General features: G+C 32.3%; 1 pseudogene; it reads right to left on the reverse strand.

The window, feature by feature from the left end:
- Nucleotides 1–1,665: 1,665 nt before the first annotated feature.
- LOC106766215 lies at nucleotides 1,666–7,050 on the reverse strand (annotated as a pseudogene).
- Nucleotides 7,051–9,702: the final 2,652 nt, after the last annotated feature.

Genomic DNA, 9,702 nt, shown 5'->3' on the forward strand with positions numbered 1-9,702 from the left:
TTTTACCTTATTTTATTCTGGATTAGCCATTTTCTTCTATTGGGTTGTACTTTGTGGTATCTTATCAGAATCAGAGAAGATGTGTGTGGATAAGGTGTGACCAAGTTTCCAAGAGAAAGAGGCTCAAAGTGAGTGGAGTTGTAAGTGTCTTAACCACTGAAAGCTGACCAAGAATGTCGTTTTTTTACTTCATCAGGGTCAGTGATCTGGCATCATCAACCACTGAATTTTGTCTGATTTTGGTGTAGAAAACACAGGATAATAGAGACTTTCCTTCCTAAGAATATGCGACCACTGCCCTGGATTGTTTTGCTTTGAACCTCCTAGGTTTATAATCCAATATTTTAGAATTTAAATTAATTGNGCTCAAATTAATAATTAATATAAGAGTTTAATATAATTTTTATTTCTAAATTGTTATAAAATATTATGTTTTCTTCTTAAGTTAAATTATAAAGCATTCTATCTTATTAAAGTCATGCAAAAACATTCTTTTCAGTATATTGGACGTAAATATTATATTATAATTTTTCGGTAAAATTATTTTTATCATATTACAAACACTTCACATTTCATTTGATGAATAAACACTTTACATTACTTTTATTTATAAAGTACAGAAATTAAATGTTTCATAATTTAATTTAAAATCGAGAAATACGCGCTTTCTTATAATAATTTGAAGACGAAAGCATATTTAGTCCTTACAATAAAATTTATATTTATATATAAAGTTTAATGTATTTCTCTGGTAATGATATTATTATGAAAAGAAGAAAAAAAAATCTTTAAAATGCATTAAAGAAATCACCATTATAATTTATTATAAAAATTTATGAAAATTAAAAAAAAAATGTATTCAAAATTAAATTTGTATTTGACAATCCATTATATATTAAATATAAAAAAATATGAATTATAATACTAAAATAAGTGATAAAAGTTAGAAATGATAAGATAAAAGTTAGAAATGGGTGCCAGAATTTCAAAAAATATTGTTTAAAATGTTACTTTTAAAAAAAATTATTCTCAAAAAATACGGGTAAGACGAAACATTTTTTTTTTAACAAATAAAAGAAGCTCGAAATGAGTTAAAATAACGTGTGAAACATAATTTAGTACAATGAAGTAAAATAAATTGTCTCTGGTGAAGTGCTTTTAGGGTATGAAAAAAGTAAAACTAGTTTATAGAGAATTATTGAATATGGAATAATTTTGAGATGATAAATAGAGATTGGAGTTTTGAAAAATGAATATGCATAAATCATAAGAGAAAGTACCAGGTAAAAATATACAAACCCCACACATTAATGGATCTTCCTTCCGTACATTTTTAGAACCAAACACGGCATTATAGTTCTTATTGCTTCCACTAAAGAAGAATATTCATTTGGTAGATACGTATTTCTGTGGCATATGACTCTCCAAACATTACTATAGCATAATGCAAACTATATTTTGTACAAAATATCTGAGAAAGTTAAATAAATTAGTTGCCATATTTTGGCACACTGAAAAGTTTGCCATAAAAACCAGGTCAAGAAAAACAAAACAGCCAATACAGAGTGTCAATCTTTTTCTCTCATCAGACCAGGCATCTCTTTTGCTGCCTCTTAGGAAATTGCAGGAACATACGTTTTATTGCTCAAAAAACTGAATGAAAGAAAGAGAAAAGGAACTGAATTTCTCCGAAATATAGGTAATACCAAGCTGGCATCAGAAGTTCATTTTCCCATCCAGACAGAACATATTCTTAAAAAAATGTTACATCTGAACCACTTCTACACAACGAAAGACCATGAAACTATATATAAATATAAATATATATAAACAAAACAAACTTTGTTTAAGTTGTATATAAAGAATAGAAACCTAGAACAGATTACATACAAAATTCAGAAGACAAAAAGCCAAAGAATTCAGATGACAGATTATATACAAAATTAATGAAAAACAGAGGAACAAAATTGAAGGCCATAGCAAGGATTTATGGAGACAAATGATTGCTCGGGCAAGAGATGACATATGGATCTCCACTAGACTGAAAACATCTGCTCCTTTTCCTTATGCTCAGTGATAGAATATGTTAGCAATGAACAAATTGACACCGAAAAATTGGGTCTATCATTTGGAACGCCAATTTACATTATAGCACAGGAACAAGTTTTGTTATTCCCATACTCAAATTCATCAGATGACACTTCGCTGCAACGAACAACAATCACGATCTCAAAGAATATAAACAAGAAAAGGTAAAATATAAATGTGGCATGTGAACATGGTTAGAAACTTCCATTACATCCAGTTCGCTATTAAAATAATAAAATGTTTCATAACATCAAATATAAAACAAATGATTGTCAACTAGCATGTTAATGAATGAGAAATTAAAAATATACAGCAATTATAGTTCGCCGAAATTTGTATTGTTTAATATAATAGAAACACGGTCATATGTTGGTCAATCATCTTAGACATGAAAATTGAATCTATAAGAGCTACAAGGTAAGGTCTTGTAAAATGTCCAAAAACTGAACGGACAACACCTGAAGGTTTCACCTCTATAGGCAATTATTTAGCCATTAAAGAAGCTGGAGAAAACCCAATTTAGTCCTCCAAGGTTGCCCCTCTATAGGCAATTATTTAGCCATTAAATACTCGAGGAACTACTTCAGAGACAATTTTTGGAGAAGTAGTAAACAAAAGAATTTCCGAGGGACCTATTGGAACCATAATTGTATGAGGACTAACGTGATAACTTGTGTACCTTGGAAGTTCTATTTTGTCCACAAAAAAGTAAGATTTACTCTATCTGATCGAAACTTGAACAAAGGTTGTAAAAAATGAAATCCTACCTAAAATACAAACAAAAGTATATTAGCCCAAACACAAAAATGGGGATATTCGTGGAATTGGATTATATCTATACACCTAATCCTTCAAGTAAAACCAATTAAATTGGTATAAATTAGTGTGCTTAATTAGTTCTTTTTACTTCAAAACCGAATCAAACCTCTATTTTTTATTTTTTTTTTCATATATTTGAAGGAGGTAGTCCTTGAATATACATTAGATAATAAAAGAATCCTTTTCAATTCTTCCTCTTTCTTTTTCTCTACTCTTCCCCTACTTAACTGTTTCCTATGGTTCTAAAAGAACTGAAATTAACCATTGCAATTCAATGAAAATTTTGAGAATAAGGCTCTGATTACAAACGTGCAGAAAATATCAAAATAGAAAACAAATATTATAGTGTTGGGTCATTTGAGGGGAATTCACCAAAGAGATTTAGGATCAGTGAGCCATTAGTAAACCCATATAAGAGAGAAAACACCACTTCCAATCCAAAACCTTAACGTAATAGGTCTATAGGTCTTCTTTCTTATATTTAGTTCAAATTTCTCATTTCTACTATAGGTGGGAGTCAAACTCATAAATTCCTACAACATATGATTCTCGTTTGGGAGACAGCCCTAATTGCAGTCACCCCTAGCCTACATTAATAGTGGCCTATCAAAGTTGTCAGTGTCTGGGAAAAGGCTACCAATGAAGAGGTTGACCAGAAAGACTGATTGGAGAGGTGTAGTGTGCGGCAGCTGAGACATTATCTCACAGGGGGTTGGATCACATCATGTAGAGATAAAACCTAAGTAATGCTAATAAAGTTTGACCCATCCTTGTTGGACAAGTCAGTTTTGTAGAAATAAGTTAAATTTTAAATCCAAATTTTAAGATGATAATAGAGGCTATTCTAAGATCCATTGTTGAGTAACCTGCATTACCATGCTTCCAGCCTTTAACCCTGGGCGTGATAGGCTATGCTGCCTTAATTGCTATCACGATAGCGCAGCTTAATCTCTTCCTTTCAAAGTTAGCTGTCAATATCTCAAAAAGGGCTACCTATTAGGGGGTTGAGTGAAGTATCATACTGAGTTACTATCACGATGCTAGCTCTTACGGGTTGAAATTGTACCTCAACTAAAGATAAAGATAAGTAATGCTTATACAGCTTGAGCAATCACTTACCGTAAAAGACACTTTTGTAGGATTAAGAATGCATTACCAGGATAACACATGAGTTAGAAATTTGAGAACCACTACCGAAACAGCATTTCAGTATTAGTCCTATTGATTATAGAAAACTAAAAAACATTAAAGACCACTGGACACAGAAGTGGTGAAAAGATACCAAAGAGATTTATCACCATAACTCCATAAGCAATAATTGAAGAAAGACTCCTTTGTCCCTATACCGCAGTTGACCATTTACTTCATTTAAGGGAATTCCATGTACCAGTGTTCAATGGAGAAATCCTTCAAAATGTTGAATTCATAGAGTAGAGAGAGAACATGGTTGGGAAGGGGTCTCTGATAGGTTTCCAATAGGCAAATCTAATCAAGATTACTCCTTACACACGCAACATAGAAACAAAGAGAAAAAGAATCGTATCGTGTATTATTCACAAAGAATGGTAAGTGTAGCAATGTTACAAGAGGCTTAACCCCCTCCACAGGCTGAACCTGTAAACCAACTAATTTCCAAAAGTGCCTCTCCCAACTCAGCGACTCCTATTTATACTGACATCTCATCACCACTTAACTATGCAAATGTTAGGTGCTAACAACTAAACCGCCCTTTTATTTCTCCTCTCATATACAATCCACCCCTGTTTATCCTTTCTAGGCCTATCAGTCTCCAATTTATCACCAGATCAATTACCAAAAAGAAGAATAAGAAAAATCTGACTCTTCAGAACAATCATATTAATCATTTAAATGGATAGGGAAATAATGCAGTTTATTTAATCATCTAAACCACGGTTATCAGTTAGGCCTGTTCAAATTTAAAACTAGTTTCATGAACTATATCAGTTAAACCTGATAGACAGCACTTGGAAAGAACAAAACATAAAGCTTCTTACAATTCAGAACTGTGCCCGGAAAGTGAAGCTATATGTATGTCTGCTCTGGCTAATAAGAATTCAGCTCACACTTTGGCTCACAAAAATGCAAACCATTTTTACACAAAGCCCTAATCCTTTCTTAGACCTTTGGTGACAATAACTATCAAAATTTTAAATCAGTGAGAATAAAAGAAAGGATAACAGAAGAGTGTACAAGCACGTGTGATTTGCTATCAATCACACAAAATAAAGTACTAGGCGTTCCTAGTGACAAAACGTGACACATGAGACAAAAACTTTGAAACTTTACATATGATCGCCCAAACAAAACTTCATAACAAAAACAGAAAAAGTATCTGCCCTGAGTATGTAAACTTTTCCATATATAAGTCAGTGAGAAAATAAAATATTCAAATACCTGGGCTCAAATTCATGTAATTGAACAAGCTCACTACCACAAGCATCCGTCCATTGCACTTTCCTTCTCTCTGTTTGGACATCAGAATCATTCTCCTTTCCACCTGATGCCTCATGTTCAGCAACAGCCTCGACAAGAACTGGTTTTTTATTTCCTTGCCCTTTTAAGCTACTTTTAAGTGCAACCTTTCTATTATCATCATTTACATTGTCAGGAGGATACTTGCCCTTGTTGGAAACCAGGGTCCCTGAAGAGACATCATGGTGTTTGGCATGGACCACTTTAAGATGAGATGCAGTGTCAAGCCTTGCAGAGGTGCAGCCGAAGCAAACAAAGGAAGCGCACCTGCTGGAGAAGCGTTTCTTTCTGGAAGCCAGCTGGAGCTCGTGGTCAGATTCTTGGCCTACCAACTGGAACTGGCTCAACGGCAAAACCCTCATGGATTTATCCTCACTCCTCCGACCCAAGAGAAGAAGGTTCAAACCCTTACTATATCCTGAAGCTGAAGAAGAGAAGAATGCTCCACCTTCGACTGTCAATAACATCAGTTCAGCTCATCGGCGCACCATAAAACTATTTCAACATATGGCCTTTCACAAAAAAAAATAGTTTATTCATCAGCATGATCATGTCAATTTCTATCTAGTTATCTTCTACATCTTTTCATAAAGTAATTTCCATCCATTTATTCACGCAATTAATAGAATATTCACAGTTTATCACATTCAATGTTTGCATGACAACAAAGACACATTACAGTTAAGGTGCGTAGTATGAATACACTAAAACAAGGACAAACACAGTACCGAACCACTAAGAGTTTCCCATGCTTTTTAATGTTCCAATAATGAGTCGAATCTGTCGTACAGAGGTTCAAACATCTAAAATAGTGCCACAAGGAATCAAGCTGTTGTATTTGGCCACGATTATAAGAACAGTTTGAAATCATTATTAAACGAAACACCTTTTTTTTTTATAAAATTTCAAACAACAACTGCTGATTCATCAGAGAAGAAAAAAAAAAAGGATAAACTTATCCAATTGGATGAGGTCAGCTACCAGGTAAAGTGAACTACATAATGACACAACCCCAAGTTCTTTTAAAAAACAAATAACAAACTGGTGAAATTCCATATGGAAAAATGGCAAAAGAAAAGATCTCAATTTCAAGACAACCAACCTACTCAAAACCAAATCTTAGCATGCAATTTCCTCTCTCCCTCTCTCTCTCTCTCTCTCTCACACACACACACTCCCAATTTCGCAAAAATAAAAGCAGAATTTGTATAATCATTTTGTAGAGACTAATCTTGCTCGATCCTCAACAAATATTCTCTCTGCATATTCAATACATCAACAAATTCAGAATTCAAACTCGTCCAATTGTTTTCTTAACCACAAACTCATCCACTTCTCAAAAAGAAAAATAAAAGTTACATTAATAATAATAATTAGCGCACTGAGAAAAAGCGAGATTCAACATTGTCGCTTCCCCTCACTTTCTCGGGAAACAAGGGAGATGAAATGTAAGGAAGAAACGAACCGTAAATACAAAATCGGTGTCGGGTAATCAGCGACGGATATCAGCGGGGGCGGTGCATTGAATCAACGCCGCGGCGGCACTCCGATTGCCTCGTCGGAGCAATGCAAGGTTGGAATAAAGCTAGTGAAGTAAAATGGGAAAGAACAAAAGAAGAAAAAGGAAAAGAAAAATGAAAAAGAATAAATATTTGTTTCTCTTTTCTTATTTTTTCAATTTTATTCTTTATTACGTTAAGATTATTTTAAAGATAAATAATGAATGTGATAGAAAGATACATGAGGCAATACGGTGGGGTCCAGTGAATAATGTCATGAAACTTTTATTTACGTCTTTCACGCACTTTAAGAAAATTACACTGGCATATTAGGTTATATATATATAAATAAATAAATGAGATATGCTAACCTATTTTCTATTACTATTACTATCTTATACATAAACACACTTGTCGTATTTCTTAATAAATAAATATTATATTTAGATAATAAACTATTTTAGAAAAGATATTTCATAGTATTAGAAGACAATAAATTGAAACACTTAAGTTTTTGTTTTCAAAACATTATTTTATTTCTCTTTTGTGCTAGCTGGATTCTCAAATCGAGTTTTTATAGAGAAAAAGAATATTAAATTCCTAGTATTATGTAATTATAAAACATTATTTGGGATTCAATTAGTGATTATGATGTTTTTTTTACTTTTCACTTAATAGCATGTCATTAATGTTATATAAAATTTTCTACATAATTTAAATAACACATGATTACTTTTTGGCAAGTATACCAAATCGTTACAAGTAATACACTGGATGAGTAAAGTATCATTCTCCTAAGGGACTTGTGCAACACCTGACAATTCTTCCTTTTATAACTCAATTAGACATCAAAATACATAAAACAATACAAGAAACACAGTTGGTGTGCCAGGAATTGGTCTTTGACTAACATTACAGTAACATCCTGGATAAAATACATTCTCTGTTCAAGCATTCACATAAGCGTATCTTGATTTAATTCCTTAAAGCAAGTTCTAAAATTATCTATTAAATTATTAATTCCTTAATTAATTCAACAGATAATTTTGCATTAAAATCANATGTTTAGAATGACCAAAAGTACAAAAGCTATTTCTAGCATCATTCCTTTTAGTTTCTTTTCTTACGTTTCTGGTTCTAAAAATACTTCCCAGTACAAAAGAACCTTTAAAAAGAATTATACTTCCGTATAATCTAAAGCAAGTCAAGAAAAGAACAAGAACAAAGACATATATTGCACAGGAAATTATTTACATTAATATACTGTCATACAACCAATTCCAATAAACACAAAAATTAGCCTCTCCTAGACATCGAAAACATACTCTTTACAGCAATTCCTTGCAGAAAGTGAAGTCTTGATGTCTTGAAGGGTCTCCTGATGGTCTTCTCCAGTTTCCCAGAGCGTTTTTCTATTTTTCGTGTCAGGATATAACGTTTCTGCCTCTCTGTCACGTCTTTAAAGAGCAGTTAATTATTTTAATTCGCTCAGCGCACAAGAGTGTATTCGTTGTGCGAATTAGTTTTAATTATACACTCAACTGCTGTAATTCGCTAAGCGCACAGTCTCTGGTGCGCTATGCGAATTTTCAAAATACTGCCCTTTTTTAATTTTCATTATTCGCTCAGCGAACATATGTGTGTGCGCTATGCGAATTAATTTTGCTGGCTCTGCAAATTTGCTTGNGCTCTGCGAGAATTGGCTGACANCTTCCACTTTGTACAATTTTTTCCTGAACAATAATTTACGTAATAATCTACTTCCTATTACAACTTTTCACTGAGTAAAAACATAAATAATTACAAGATTAAGATCATTTATAAGTGTAAAAACATCTGTTTTTCACACTTATCAACACACAAATAAATGTAGTAGAATCATATAGGTTAAATATTAAGTCTTCAAATAGCATATTAAAACACCACACTAAAAAAATTGTTACTTTCTTCAAAATGTTAGCATGGTAAATTTGATTTGAAAATAGCATATTTAATTTTAAAAAATGTAAAAGTAAAAACATATTTAACGAGAATTGCATACTTTGTGATTGAACCATATACATGGTAGGCAAATTTTATTTCATTTATTACAAAATAAATAAAGAAAGTTGCTATGTTGTGTTAATTTTTTTTTTATCAAAATTGTATTAACCTATAAAATAATAGAGTATTAGAGTAGAAAGGTGTATTAAAATAATGAGGTCGAGTATTTTATTTTAAAATATTTTATAATATAAATAAAATTTTATAAATCTCGTCTCATTATCTAAAATATTGTGTATCTCTCTAAACTTTTTCCTCTTCATTTCCTCTTACTTCTTTCTTTCTACTCTTTCTCACTCTTGGACCATTTGTTCGACGATCAGGAAGTGTCTAAGCGATCCTAGCGTCGATGGTTACAATTTCTACCGATCAATTTCTTGATTTGAGTTGGTAAGTTTGTTTCCCTTTTTCTTAGCGATTTCTCGACTCTTGGTCATGCAAGGAAATTTTGCTTGAATGTGTCAAGTAGTCTTTTCCTTCAATTCTTGACTCCATTTAAATTCTGTAAAAACCTTGATCTTTATAATGCATTTGCTTCCCATGGTTGGAAGGACACTAGGAAGGTTGGCCGAATCAGTATAAAAACACAACATTTGAATTTTCTGATCCCTAGTCTCTTTTATTCATTTGATTAAGTTGTTTACATATTCAATTAAGTTTCTGCTGCATTGCTTATCTTTTAACTTGCGATTCAAGAAAAGTGTAAAGGAATCATATTTTGTGAAAAAGATTTTAAAAAGCTTTTGGGTTTACATTTCAC

This window comes from Vigna radiata, chromosome 1 (genome assembly GCF_000741045.1).
Source record: "Vigna radiata var. radiata cultivar VC1973A chromosome 1, Vradiata_ver6, whole genome shotgun sequence".
Taxonomy (NCBI): Eukaryota; Viridiplantae; Streptophyta; class Magnoliopsida; order Fabales; family Fabaceae; genus Vigna; species Vigna radiata.